General features: G+C 41.2%; 1 pseudogene; it reads right to left on the reverse strand.

Annotated features, from left to right (window-relative positions):
* Positions 1 to 6,049: 6,049 nt before the first annotated feature.
* On the reverse strand, positions 6,050 to 6,877 carry LOC116398559 (junctophilin-1 pseudogene; annotated as a pseudogene).
* Positions 6,878 to 15,113: the final 8,236 nt, after the last annotated feature.

Consider the following 15,113-nt stretch of genomic DNA (forward strand, 5'->3'; position numbering starts at 1 on the left):
TGTACCCAATATCTTTTTGTTTTCATGACGTCAACAGAGCAAACAGTGTTTGTCCACGGTGAACATGTTGTTTTTGAAAGTCTTAAGGTCAATAATTATGGATTATAGCAGAATATTTCAATAGATAAAAACATTTTTGAAATGATTACATCTATCTTTTTACAATGAATTTTGGCATTTGGACTCCACAGCTCTCTTGAGTTATTGGAAATGTTTAGATCCCAATGGCAAACAATCCTACACAGCCACAACTAATTGTATTCAAATAATGAATGAAGCTTTGTACTATTCGGTACAGCCCTAAGAGATGTTAATCATCCATCAATGGCCGTGCATTAATTACTGTACTTACTTAAAACAAGAGTAAATACTTTAGTAAAGGGATCATTTGCTTGTTCTTTTTGCTGTGAAATGATACAAAAGTGTATTTTCATTGTGTACTTCTATGAAATCCTACAATCTTTGGAGATTGCATGGAAACTAAATCCCTGACTAACAAGACAACACACCCGGTGCATAACATCTGTACAACTGTACATCTGTACATCTGTCTGTCTGTGCTTGAGTCTGAAATTTGGACAGTTTTTTCTGATTCTAAAAGCACCACCAGTAAGCATCATTAGGTGATAAAACAGTAAGGAAAGCTCAGACTCTGATGCTTATGGCTTCAGCTGGAGAATGTGAGAATGAGCTATTTTAAAAGATGGAAGTAACTTGAGACACTGGGAAGTCTGTTGGCTGCCCAAACATAACTCTATGTGGAATAAGCCTCCTCCACAGTGGTCGGTATTCTAGAAGTTTCTCTCAAAACAGAGCCTATTTGGGAAATTCACATAGTAAAAATGGTAATTTATCGTAATTTTAAATTGTTCATTTAGTGGTGTCCTTGGTAAAAAATACTATCTTAGTATCTGCTGCCAGGTTTTAGTAGATATGGAAGTCTAGATTCATTAAAGCCCAATTTGGATGGGACCTCAGTAAAAAAATGTCATATGGATTCAGTAAGTAAGTAACACAGGGTGAGTAATTGATATACAAGTGAGCACCTGAGGGGTGAAGAATTCCTTTCAGAATCCTGCAACCCCTCAGATTTGACTTGTGAACCCTTGAGGGGGTCCCAGCCCCCAGGTCAGGAACCTCTGACCTGAAAGTGGCATGAAACACAGGCATAGGGGTCAATTCCTAAATCCTGTGGTCCTCATGTCACACACACAGTAATATATGACTCTATTTGGCTCTATATTCTGTTCCAGTATGATTCATTGGCTACTATATCACTATATACATGTTCTCTAAATATATTGATGCAGAGATGTGCCATTTGTTTATTAAGACAGACATATACATTTTTGAATTGTTCTGATTTCTGGAAGTTCAGTTTAAGAGGACATAGAATAACTGCTTGTTTATGCTGTGCCGTTGAAAGCACTGATTCCTGAAAAGAATACACTACCAACCGAGTCCTAAAATTACAGCATTCAATCAGAATTCTCAACAGAATCATGGGAAATATTTTGCGATAATATGATATGCTGTATTAATTTACCATGGCTGTTTCTGCAAACTCAACACTGTCAGCAGGTTCAGGAGCTTAACGGAGACGCAACGAAAAGAGGACTAATTGAGAACAGTATTTCTGTTGAGTCAGAGCAGCAGAGTGACGTGGCACTGTTATTAAACTGAAGAAACTAATGATGCTGTATTAATCATGGGAGCCGTTTCAGTCCAAGTCATTTGGCTTTGCACTTCTCCCCTTTGTATTTGATAAATTGCCTTATTTGCTTATATGAAATTGACCACTGCCAGAGTTGAAAGGGGAGTTATATTGGATTATAGAAGTCAAAATTAAACAAAACAAAATGAATTTAGTTTCAATGAAAAGTCTATAACTACCCTTGCAATACCTTGAAACCGAACTGTATAGACATGAAATGCATAATCGTAGCTCAACAGGCTAATATGACACTAGCACTGCTTGTATTTAATGAGCAGTCTTCGATTGTCTGATTGGCTAAGAACAATTTGACAAAGTAAAATGGATTAATTCTGGCCACCTCAAGGTACAGGGCAGAGCTAAAGATAGAGGGAGTAGAAGAGAGAGGGGCCCCTTGCCTGGGAAGCAGAAATGGTTTCACATAACCAGTAGTGGGTAAAAGTAGCTCCACATACCCTTTACTGCTATACATGAATGTGATACAGCTCAGGCTTCTACTTGGGCAAAAGTGCTGAAGAAGAATTTGTTATGAAATACAGAGTAAGAAGTTACAGTAAACACTTGAAAGTTCTAGTTGACGTTCTAGTATTACAGTGCTCCAGCCTACAGCTTGGTTTGGTATGTTGTTTTTAATAAGGCTTCCTCACAGGTTTCCATGGATCGTGGTTTTATCTGGACCCTGGTCCTTGCTCCCACCATGGCCCTGCAAGTCTTTGTGCTTTCTCGCCTCGCAGGTTTCCGTGGACCCTGGTCTTGCCTCCTGCCGTGGTTCTGTCATATGCATTGAATGTGTTGTAACTCTGTTATGTTGTTCATTCTGTACACATGACATCTACTGCACTTCTGTCCATCCCAATAGAGGGATCTCTCCTCTGTTGCTCTCCCTAAGGTCTCTTCCTCTTTTCTCCCCGTTAAAGGGTTTTTTGGGGGAGTTCTTCCTGTTCTGATATGAGGGTTCCGGGACAGATGATGTCGTATGTGTACAGATTATAAAGCCCTCTGAGGCAAATTTGTAATTTGTGATTTTGGCCTATACAAAAATTAATTTAATTGAAATTGAATTGAATATAAAGGGCACATCACCTCCATAAAGTTGGGGGGATTCATAATGGTGTGTTCACACCAAACATGTAGTGCATTTGTCGACGCGACATGATTATATACAAAGACGCTAATATGAGAAATTCACCTATTTGCTATTAATGTCCTTGAAAGCTATCAGCTCTAAGATTCTCCTGTTGTCAGCAACGTTCTGACGTTGGTGAATCAGAAATTGAGCAAAAGTGTATTGTAGCCATCTGGCAGCACTCTATGTTAGTACTTCATAATTGTACAGAGACCAGACGAAAATGTATGTGTATAAATGTATGTCATCGATGGCGAATATGCATGCTTAATTTAGACGTCGTTTTTCTGAATGTTGATGGTGCCGCTACAATATTAGCATAGCATTAGCCCTGATTGACCCAAAACAAGTATTTTAAAAGTTGTTTGCCTGTCATCCCGCAGACAGTCCTGACAAAGCATAAATTCAGACGTTTTACAAATCAGTATCATGTTGGAGTTATCTTAGTTATGTTTTCATCTGTTTATTTCGATTAAACCACAGAAAATATCAGTTTAATTTGAGTTGATTCTGCTGTAGAAATCCAGATTAATTCAGTAAACATGTGACTTGCTCGATACAGTTAATTGAGCTTGATGAAAATTAAATGGAGGTAAGCCCCTCCTCTCCGGCGAGTCTCACAGGAATAAGGCAAATAAACACAAATGATCATATGGCCAAACTCGCACTGGTAGCATGAGGTGAAGATTGGCATTGTGTTTGGTGTGAACACAGCATGAAGAGAAACAGAACAGTCCAAATCAAAGCAGCAGAGGTATAACACTTCCCATCTTTTTGTCCCCATGTATCCAACACTTCTCATGATGCAACTGAATAGCATGTTTTGTTTGACCCCCCCTGCCTGGTTAACACCCGTTTGTCACCACACAAACAAAAAGGTATAGTCTTTAAGTCAAAGTTGAGATACGCCTCAAGACATCAGTATTATTTAGTCAGACTTGACACAAAGCAGCCTCAGAATACATCATAGTGTCAGGTGTTTCTGCGGGATGAGTAGTACTAGTAATTCTGAATCAGCTATGGTGCCGCAAATACAAACATTGCACAGACCCAGAAACTAAGTCTACTATCTCGTTTTAATTGAACTTAACAAGACTGAACTGAACATGCTACCTAACTGGCTAAGTTGCTAGGCGGAGTTGGTTTACTGAGCATCAAATTGAAGAGACAGTGTTTAGGGCTCTGGTTAGCAAATTAAATCAGAGTCACCTTGATATCGTTTTGATTCTAAAGATGTTCCTCAGAGAAAGACACAACTATGAAGATCAAAAAGACAGACTTTCTGTGAATGCTGAAGTTAATGGGAGCTAGCTAACAATGCTAACACAGTCTCTTCTCTTGCTGGGTATTAAGGTGGCCTAGCTAGCTAGGTAGCCTGAGCAGACTTGTTAAGCTAAGTGAGGCTTTAAAGCTACAGAAGTTAGTTACTGTCTCTGTGTACTGTGTTTACTTACAGCAGCATCTAGTAGGTTGATTCAGAATAACTCTGGCATGGTTGTTGCTCTCGCTAACAAGAGCTAACCGGCTAACTTTGGTAGCAGTCATTGCGCTTGCTCACTTAACCTCTATAGCGAGGCAGGGGGTACTTGAATGACTAATAGGTGAGAGTGCGGTGACGTGAGAAGTGACATTATAAAAAATGGGGCAGCAGCAGTTCAGTCCATGGGGACATGGCACGGGAAATTTTAATGTATTCAATGTAAGGTTCCACAACAGGTGTGCTCTGTTAAAATGGAGCATTACACATTACAACCCATTAAAGTGGATGTCAAAGCCTGCTCTGCAAAAATGAGGCAGCAATGGGGGTCATCTGTTCAAGTCCAGCCCAGACCAAGTATGGGGTATGGACTAGTAGATGTTCCAGTTCACCTCCTGGGCACTACAGAGGTGCCCCTGAGCAAGGCACCGAACCCCGGTCTGTTGGGGGCGCCATCCTATGAGACAGCCGGGCCCCCTCGCTCTGATTACTGCATGTGCATGTGTGTATTTCCGGTCTGTGTGTAAAATGACAACCAAGTAAAAAAAAAAATAAGAATTTCCTCCAGAGGGAATAATAAAATCTTCTTCTAAATTGTGTGATGATGAAATGTTTTAACAAAAAAGAAAAAAGAAATAAAATACCAAAGAAAAGGGGCATTCTGAAATAAAATTAAGTACAAAATGTAATGATGAAAAAAAATGATAAGTTTTAATCATTTCTACAGTCTCTTCATAAAGTGTTGGTTCATTTGTATATTTTACACTATTCACGGCCTTTTCTAGGACAAGCTTATGGTTGATACCAATCTCTCATTTTGGAAAACAAATCTAATTTGTAGGGTTACAAGCCTGGGAAAAATGTAAAATATCTCAAATAAATTACAAACACTTGCTTCATATATTCCACAGCTTCTTAATAAAACGGAATAATAGCATGAACATAAGTTCACAACAAACCCAATGTTGCACTTGTGTGAGGGTCTGTGTGTGTGTGTGTCAACGTGGGTTTGTTAATGAGGGCGTTAAGGTTGATGTGTGGTCAGTGGGCACAAGCACAATGCTTTTGATTAGGGTTGGGTACCGAAAACGGGTGCCGGTATGGTACCGGTTCCTATACGACCGGTATCTACCGGACCGAAATGCAACGCAGATTTCGGTGCTTCCTTTCGGTGCCTGAGCCGATTGAAATACTTTTTTGACACTACTCTGATGACTCCGTCCTAGGTTAGCTAACGATGCTAACGATAGCATCGGTCCTCCGCTCCTCACTCATAGTATTATTACAACCGGACGAGCCGTGCGCACTTAGAAACAAACCCCTCCATCATTCAGGGGAAGCTTCGGCCATGATTTATTAAAAAGAACGAGATCTGTCATATGGCTGGCAGGCTACTGACTTCCTCTATCGACATCCGGGTAATTAGCGCTAACATGCACAGGCACGCGAAACCTTCTTCTTCTTTGAGGTGTAGTGGCGGTTGGCAAACGACGAATTGGCGCATTAGCGCCACCAACTGGTTAAATAAAATAAAATAAGTCAGGAGAGGTCGTATTTTGCAAGAGAAGGCATATATGCTCATATTTCTGCAAAATAATTGCTGAAGTTTGAAGCTGTAGTGTGTGTACAGAGTGTGTGTGTTTATCTATATTTATTTAAGTATACTGTAAACTGTTAACAGTTAATATATTGTTCAATTTGAAGAAAAAAGTATCGGTTCAGGCACTGTTTAGGCACCGGCATCGTTTTAAAAGTATCGTTTTAGCACCGGGATCGGAAAAAACCCAAACGATACCCATCCCTACTTTTGATACAATGTATCAATGTATTAGTTTCTAAAAATAGACTAAATATGTTCCAACATTGAAAAACATCTAGTTGCATCAGAATTGATGTCCCTAATGATGTCCCCCTCTCACCTCCATCACCGTACGTCTCCACGCCGTATCCGTCCTGCAGCCCGTTACTCCAGGTGCCCTCGTACCTGGCCGGTGTGTTCAGGCTCTGCCGGACTCCGTACCGGCCCTTGAACCCGTGAGTCCACTCTCCCCGGTATATCCACCTTCCCTTAGTTTCTACGCCGAGTCCGTGGCGCTTCCCCTGCGCCCAGTACCCCTGGTAAATGTTCCCGCTGGGCCAGGTGTAGACCCCGACCACCTCAAAACCGTTGGACCACGAGCCCGAGTACTCGCCCTGGCCCTTGGGACCGGTGCACACACCCTGGCCGTGGGCTTTGCCTTCCTCCCAGCCTCCGCAGTAGGTGCCACCATCGTCAAAGTCGAACCGACCGCCCGTCATTCAGAAACGGAGGGTAAAAAGTACTACTCGGTGGCTTATTGTGAAGTCCAGAGAGTGCGGGTTGTTCTCAGATGCGCGGTGATGATGACAGGGAAGCCCCGGTGAGAATAGGAGCTCCCAGCGGAGGTGTGATGGAACGGGGAGTGATGGCGGCTGGGTGCATCAGCAGTGCAGTGACGGTTACTGAAAGCGGGACGTGGGAGGGTGAGAGGCGGCCGCCACGGCTGCCAGAGTCGTTCCACTGCTGAGTGCTGGAAGACTCTCCCACCCTGAAGTGAAGTCTGCTAAAATACACGTGATGAAACACGATAAGCTTCCTGTTTGAGTTTTCATAATAAAAGCCGGTCATTCAACTGCTGTTTTCGAGTATTGGTCTGAAAGCAGGAGGTGAAACAACAACAGTTAGGACATACGGGGATTCATTTTTCTATCATAGCACGTCACCACAATAGTGACATTGTGATATTAAAACATTACCTATCATTTCAACTAAGAAACTATTTGTTCATGAAACATCCTGGAATGTTGAAATTCCTGGCCCCATGATTGCTGTGTGTCAATTAGTTTTCAGTAATTTGAGAAAAGGTATTATATTTTGGCAGAAGGCCCCTCCAGAGATTTGAGTGTAATTAGGCCTAGACTTAATGTCAGTTATCCACTTTGCTTGTTTGGTAATCCAGCCGTGTTTCTCCATCTTTTTTAAGGTTTATTATTTTTCATCTCTTGATAAAATAACCTTTTCAAGACTGAAATATGGTAATTGCTGTCTGCAACCAATTGTGTAGGGAAGGAATGAAATGCACCTTGGCTTATCCTGTTTAAAGCTGTTAACATGTCTGATTTCTAAATTTAGAAATGACACCAGCTGTTCTCACTGTTGCCCAAACTGCACATGTAATATCGGCACCAAAGAACGATGGTGGAAATACAGACCATATTCAAGAAAGTAATTGTTAAAAAACTAAATTATTGTTGATTTATTCGAATTGTCCTACTTGCAATAGCAACATTATTTTATCCAAAAGTTATGAAATGTGCTTTTATTTTGAAAACAGAGACAGGATTCAGCCTGTACTTATACGACTAACTGTGAGCAGCTTCATGTCAGTCTGTAGGCCTGTCGCACCATCACAGAAGAGGCTGATCAACAGTTTTATTTATATAACAAAACAGAAGTCGGTTCATGAAGCAACTGAACAATACATTGAAATAAATTATTTTTTATATGCACCACCATCCATATTAATTGATTGATGATTAAATGTATAAATATATATAAATGAACTGTATATTAATAATTATTATTAGGCTATTGTTGCATGTCATAATTTGGAAGTCATTGTAAATATTTATTGCTGATGTAAAATTCAGTTTTCATTGCATTTGTAATGCTCTCTTATTTTTAATAAATTACTTCATTGAATTCCAGAAATTAACATTTTCCTTCCATACAAGTCACAAGTCACAGGAAGTGATGAATTTGAAAATATGAGGAAGGCCTCCAGCTAAAACCATTGTACTGCTTTAATTCCCCTATCCTGGTAAATTACATTAAACAATTTAAGGCTAATAGTACCAAGTGTATAAATAATATATAAATAGTAGCTAATAGCTAATAGTAATTTCTACTCCTTGTGACATACAGCAGTACAGAACCTGTTAGCTTTGTGCCACCTGCTTTCAAAAGTAGCAGATGCCAAAAAGAAGATTGTTCTTGCAGGTTATGTTAGAGCAGTGGTTCTCAAACTGTGGGGCGCAGTGGTATTACAGGTGGGGCGCAGGGGGAAATGCAGATTTCTTTTTTTTTTTTTTTTTTCTTTTTTAAGTAATTAATAAATACATGGCGAAATGTATGGAAGCCCGTTTCCGCCACTGTGAGGAAAAAATACAGATCCTGTAAGTCATTATAATGAGATACCATCTCAAAATAATGACTTAGCATCTCATAATAATGACTTACTATCTCATAATAATGAGATACGTATCTCATAATAATGAGATACTTATTATGACTTAGTGACTGAGGGCGGGGCATAGCCGAGCAGGGTTACGGTTTAAGAAGGTACCCTGTTAACTGGTGACCTTCAGCCAAACTCAAATTAACTCAACTTGACACATCTGTGTTCTTGGCTGGTTGAATTCTTAATTTTATGACTTTGCTTTTCTTGTTGCCTCTGATGCGTTATTGTCCACATTGTGTATTTTCACCTCATGACAACATCACAAACATCTGCCTCATTAATTTGCAGCACTACAAAGATTTGTCTCGGAAACCAGCTGTATTGTAAACTGCTCCGTAGTACACGTCAAAATGCTCCATGGTAAACACGCAATCTGGTTTACTTAAAAGTGATTGCAATTTTCTTTATTCTATTATTTGAAAAAGCACAGACGGAGGAGTCACAAAATGTTATTTCAATAAAAATTCAACATAGACCATTTTGTTACAATTTTGTTGGGGCGGTGGGGCATGAACATTATTTCTTCCTCCAAAGTGGGGCGCGACAGAAAAAGTTTGAGAACCACTGTGTTAGAGGAACGGCCCAAAGGAGTCATATTCATGACATCTAAACTCAAACCAGCAAAAGAAGGAAGACAGCAGCAGTCCACAAAATGACAGCAGGTCTGGATACAGGGACAACTCAAAGAAGTCATCTCAATGCATTGACAAACACTGCCATCTTCTGGAAAATCTAGTTTTCACAGATCAGCCTGCTGCTGATTTCTCACGTTCTCAGGCGACTCAGATTTTCCGGAATGTTCTGCAATGACGCAGAAGTTGAATATAGAGAAACACGTTTGTATGTGGACGTGTCATTTTATTGTCAAAGCATTTGCAAGGTTCCCCATACCTTTTTTTATGTAGGTTGAAAGTTATGTCATGTAATGTTATAAACTAATAATATTTTACTAATATTTTTACAAAACATTACCCCAAAAAGGCAAACAAATTCAACAAAACTATGGAGTCTTTTCTTTTGGGGGGGGGCCTTAGCACGTCATCTTACATAGCTGAAGTTAACATCAGTTAGTCCCACCTTAAATTCACTAGGGAAAGTTGGTCAGACTATTCAGGTGTTTGGGAAATAACCTACACATTTATTTTGAAGAATATAGATTTTCTTTTTTAGTGTGATCTGCTGAGCTTATTCTCAAAGACATTCAGTTTGAGTGTATGAACACAATGATTGGCGGTGGAATTGGCTGCATGTTGAACACCATGCAACACTGAAGGGGCGTGTCCACCATGACAGCCCAACAATATCTAGAGCCTTCAGCATCTTATGGCAAATGTCATCCTCACCTGGCGCATTTCCACCAAGAAGCTTTTTGACTGTCTCAGAGACCTCTGCCAGGGAAATGGTTGACGCATCAAACTCTGCCTCCTCCACCGAGGACGTGTTAGTCGGGTCCAGGAGTTCCTCAAAGTGTTCTTTCCAACGCTTGGCACAATCCTCAATCCAGGTCCGCAGTTCTTCTCCCTTACTGAACGCAGCCTTAGCCGAGCCCTGCTTTCCCTTTCCTCAGACGTCTATGGGTTTGCCAAAACTTTCTTGAGGCCAACCGAAAGTCCTTCTCCATAGTCTCCCACACCCCTCCCCCACTCGCGATTTTGATTTGGTGACCATTGCAGTCCTTCTGACCACCCTGCTTCTTCAAAAGCCTAACCCTGACAGGCAACGATGCCCTTCTGAACACAACTCCAAGGAGCCCCCTCCACAATGGAGTTTTTGAATATGGCCCAGTCGGATTCCATGTCCCCAGCCTCCTATGCACGAGAAATTCTTCTGGAGGTGGGAGGTTCTCCAGTAGAAGGGTCTCAGATAGATGTTCCAAGTTCACCCTCACCTCACTTTGGGTTTGTCAAGTATGACCGTCAGCCTCCTCTGACATCTGATCCAGCTAACCACCAGTTGGTGATCAGTTGACAGCTCTGCTTCTTCACTTTACCGAGTGTCTGAGACAAATGACTGCAGATCTGATGATGTGTCTCTCATAAGCTCCTGTTTGCCCAACCTGGATCTCTTGACCATCACATGTCGCCCTTTCTATCTTCCCTGGGAGTTTACTTCAGTCACCTTCACCTTCTACATTCCACCACAGGGGGACAAACAATGTTCTGTCTGAGGATAATGATGCCCTTGTTGGCTGCCAAGTTAACCACAGAGATGCCTCCCTCATCAACCCGTTCATACTCCAAATGCGTCAAATAATGCTGCTTGGTCAGTGGTCCTTGGCGTCTGACATAAACGCTCATTTAGCATGTGTATGCCAAACACCTGCGGCACTCATGAGCTGTAAGTCACTCACTAGTCAGGTGAGGCGTTAGTCTGTCAAGTTAACGACAACCATGCGCTTTTCTTAAATGGTTTTGTTTCCCAAACCTAACTTCCTGTGGAGACCAAAGTTTATTTTGACAGTCTATGCATGTAACAAGCGTATGCAGACACGCAGTTGCTGACACGTTCATAATTGACGCCTGAGGGGAACCTATAGCGTCATAATTTAAGCTTCATGCCACTGACCAAGCTACATTATTTGAGGCATTGGTGTGAGAATGTGTTGCCTTTATCGTTGCTGGGGATTTCAACAACGCTAACCTCCATGAGTATTGCCAAACCTTTGACAACACATCGCATGCCCCACCAGAGGTGAACAGACTCTGGCCCCGCTTTGATCCCGCTTTCATCAGACTAAATATAGAGTCAGAATGCAATTAAGTCCCGCCCACATTGGAGGGGAAACAATACATTGTTCTTCATTGACTTTTTATTGTGTGTAAGTGACTTCTTGTCAACAGAATAATACCTGAAAGCTGCTGTAATGGACTTGCATTTGTACAGCATCATTAGTTGCAAAGACAATTGCCTCTAGATTCACATCGCGGACCACCAGACCTATCAGAGAACCAGAGCCGGTCTCGGCCAACGGCCAACACACCAGAGTTTAAGTCCCACCACCGCAGTCCAACGTCCAAGCACAGCAACAGCCATGACAACTGCCGAGTCTGTCAAAGTCCAGGACTGAACCGTGGGAGCTGGTGGACCCTCAACAGTCCGACATCCAGCCACTGTCGGACCACAAGAGTCACGAGTCTGAAATCCAACAAGCAGATCAACCAGAGTCCTGATCCACCTACAGGGTCTACCTGGACTCCATGGCTCGTGGCCACAGACGCAGTTGTCACGGTTTGATTCTAAAATAACTGGGGTGGACGTGGACATCCGTGATGTCACACAGGTGCTGTATCTAAAGGAACAGTATAAAAAGTGTATGATTTGGCCGGATCACCCACCGCTGTACCAGCAGCTCCTGGAGTCAAAATACCCAAATCCTCAGAGAGGAATCGTATACTTTAAAAACAGACTTTTTACTACTAGATTCATATCTGGAAAAACACAACATTGCGATATGAATGTTCATTATCCATTTCCCAAGTGTTATTGAACTGTTATTGATGAAAAAAATCAATGTTCTGTTCAGTCTTTGACGTGACGAAAAAGTGTTTTTGCTGTGTCGTGAAAAGTTCAGGCCGGGCCAGTTGATGAAGTCTAAACTGCTGATCCCCAACTCTCTTCTTGTTCTACACTTAAAACCTGTTACCACTCCAGTAAAATGAGCCTAAAACGCCTATCCAAGGCATACCCAAAGTAAATTGAAAGCTGTTCTTGAACCATTTGGAGTACATGCATGGTTTTGGTCTCTTTTGAAAGGTAACACTCTGAAGTTTCTTCCCCAACAGAATCACTGTAAGTGCTACTGGTATTGAGTAATAGAAGTTTGAACACACTGAAGTAGAAGGTTTTTATTTCCGCCTGGATATTGTTTTGCAAACAGATGTCTGCAGATGACTATAGCTGGGACTTATTAGCTGGAAAACACAATGGGACCACAGCATGAAGCCTTACCTAGTCCAAGTTCAAATTTGATAACAATACCACAGAAAATTAATATTTTACACATGTTTTACTAAGGGTATGTCAAGGCGCTTTCCAAAAAGGCCATTTGGAGACCCATGATAACCATGGTAACATACCTAGGCTGTGTAAAAATGTGTATTCATAATTGAAAGTAAAGCTTATTTATGTCGATATACAGTTATCTTTAAGTTATTTCACCATTATTCACTTTCCTAAATTCTCCAAAACTCTCAAAAAACACACTTTGCATTTTACATTGCATTAGTATCGGCCAGTATGTCCGCTAGCTCTACAGAAAAGCCTCTCAGACCCCTAAACTCAGCCTACCTAGATTTTGAATTTTGTGAAAAACCCATTTTTGCAAACTCCTCCTACATGCTGATTCCGATTGACACCAAATTTGCTCTGAATCATTATTGGATCTACATCATCAAAGGTTATTAAAAGCTTTTTGATATCTCTTTGTGTTTACAAGATATGGACCAATAAACGTCTTAGGGGCGTGGCTTATATATCAATACACATAATTTCTCAACCATTTGTCCTAACATCACCAAATTTGCAGCATATGTGCACATTGCATCCAGTAACATACCCTGCAGTTTTCATTTCATCCAACCACTAGGGGGCACTACAGTAAACCCGCGATGTGCTTTATTGTCACTTTTTGCATTTTTCAGCCTTCGTACTTTAACGAACTCCTCCTACAGAATTTATGCGATCAACTTCAAATTTGGTCAGGATGCTCTTAAGACCTTTGTGATGAAAAGTTATCAAATTCGTGAGTTTTCATTCAAGAGCCTTGACGTGGCGTGGCGGCCATTTTGCCTCATTCGGCATGAACAATAGAGTTGTTATAACTCAAAGGTACATTATTCAATCTGCAAAAAATTACATATGCATGATGCTACTTCAAGTCTGAGCATACATCAATGTCAACATTTTCAATAACTCATAGTGCCACCTACTGGCAAAAGGAAATGTCACATTTTATACTTTTATTTCTCCTCCTAGACAGTTGACCAGATCAGTCTCAAATTTGGTAATTTGAAGATTGAAGATGCTTCATCATGATGCTTCATCATGAATATTGTGAGTTTTGGTTGAACTCTGTTGCCGTGACAACGCATCATTCGCCATGAAAAGAAGCTGAGGGTTCAGTGGCTTGGGATGCTCAAAAACTCATGGAACTTTGTACATGTGTCGTAAGTGATGGGAAAAGATATTTTCTATGGCCTTTTGGCTTGGTTGTTGTAAATTGTCTCCATAGCTTCCCCTACAATATTTCACAAACGGCCATTGTACGTGATTCGCTAACAAGCTGATGTAACTCCACTGGACTTGTTCAAATCTGTCCCAAACTTGCCATACTTGATAACAGTCATGGCCTGAGGATGTCTACAAGCCAATTTTCACTCAAACACATAGCGCCACCTACTGGCAACAGGAAGACAGCGTTATGTGACAAACGGAATCCGATTTACATGTCATTTACATGATGTGGTCTATACTTGATATAGAGCAACATAATGCATGTTTGCGCGTGTTCTCTAGCACCACATAGCGGATACAGGAACTGGTGGAATATTTGCACTACATAATTTCCAGCGTCACAGTCCACGCATTAAAAATACGTCTAACTTGTGGACACGCTGTCTGATGGTCGCAGATATGTATGGCTGCGTCTGCCGGCATCCCACCAGTACCCCCGAGACGCAGGAAGGTGCGAGGGCCCGTACATTGCTGCTTGCAGCTTTAATTGACATTGATTTGCATAAGGACCTTGTTGACGGATTTATGGCCAATCTTTTGCCTGTCAACATCATCAGTAGCAATACCATCAAACACCATTCAGATACGATTCAAACACGATTCAGCAGGGAAGTCATAATTGTCAAACCACTTGTAAAAACCATTGGATTTAGCCAGTTCATCTACAACATGTAAGGATTTGTTTGTGGGTTTCATGTTGGTGGCTGTTTTCATGGACTTCCATAGTTTTTTAGACTGGAGGTTTTCCTCTATTGCCTCCCTATGGTGTTCCCTAGCTTCTTTCAGCCTCTGGTTCAACTCCTTTTGTACAGTTTTTAGTTGTAGGTCTTGGTCTTAAATGCCTGCTTGTTTCTGTTAATACAGTCCTTCACCTCCTTTGTGATGTAAGGTTTGTTGTTCGGGTAGACTTTTATTGTCCTTTTTGGAATCACAGTATCAACACAAAATTGTATGTAATTTGTTGTAACATCTTTGGCATTGTCCAGGTTTGGCTCTCCAGAGAAGGTATCCCAGTCTCTGCATAGAAACCAACCTTTCAGTGTTTCTATGCTGTCGTGTGTCCATGCATTGATAGATTTAACCAGAGGTTTACCGCTTTTTAGGGCTGTCTTGTATGTGGTGATCAGGTGAACGGTGTTATCGTCAGAGTTAGACAGGGGTGGTTAAGCTATGGCTGTGTATGCATGTTTTAGATTACCATAGCACTTGTCTAAAATCCGATTCTTCCTGGTATCACATTTAAGCCATCATTAAAATAAAGCCAACTTAACTTGCTAGCCGACGTCAGCTCAAGTTTTCAGGATA

The sequence above is a fragment of the Anarrhichthys ocellatus genome, unplaced genomic scaffold (assembly GCF_004355925.1).
Source record: "Anarrhichthys ocellatus isolate YVR2014 unplaced genomic scaffold, GSC_Weel_1.0 scaffold85, whole genome shotgun sequence".
In the NCBI taxonomy this organism is placed as follows: Eukaryota; Metazoa; Chordata; class Actinopteri; order Perciformes; family Anarhichadidae; genus Anarrhichthys; species Anarrhichthys ocellatus.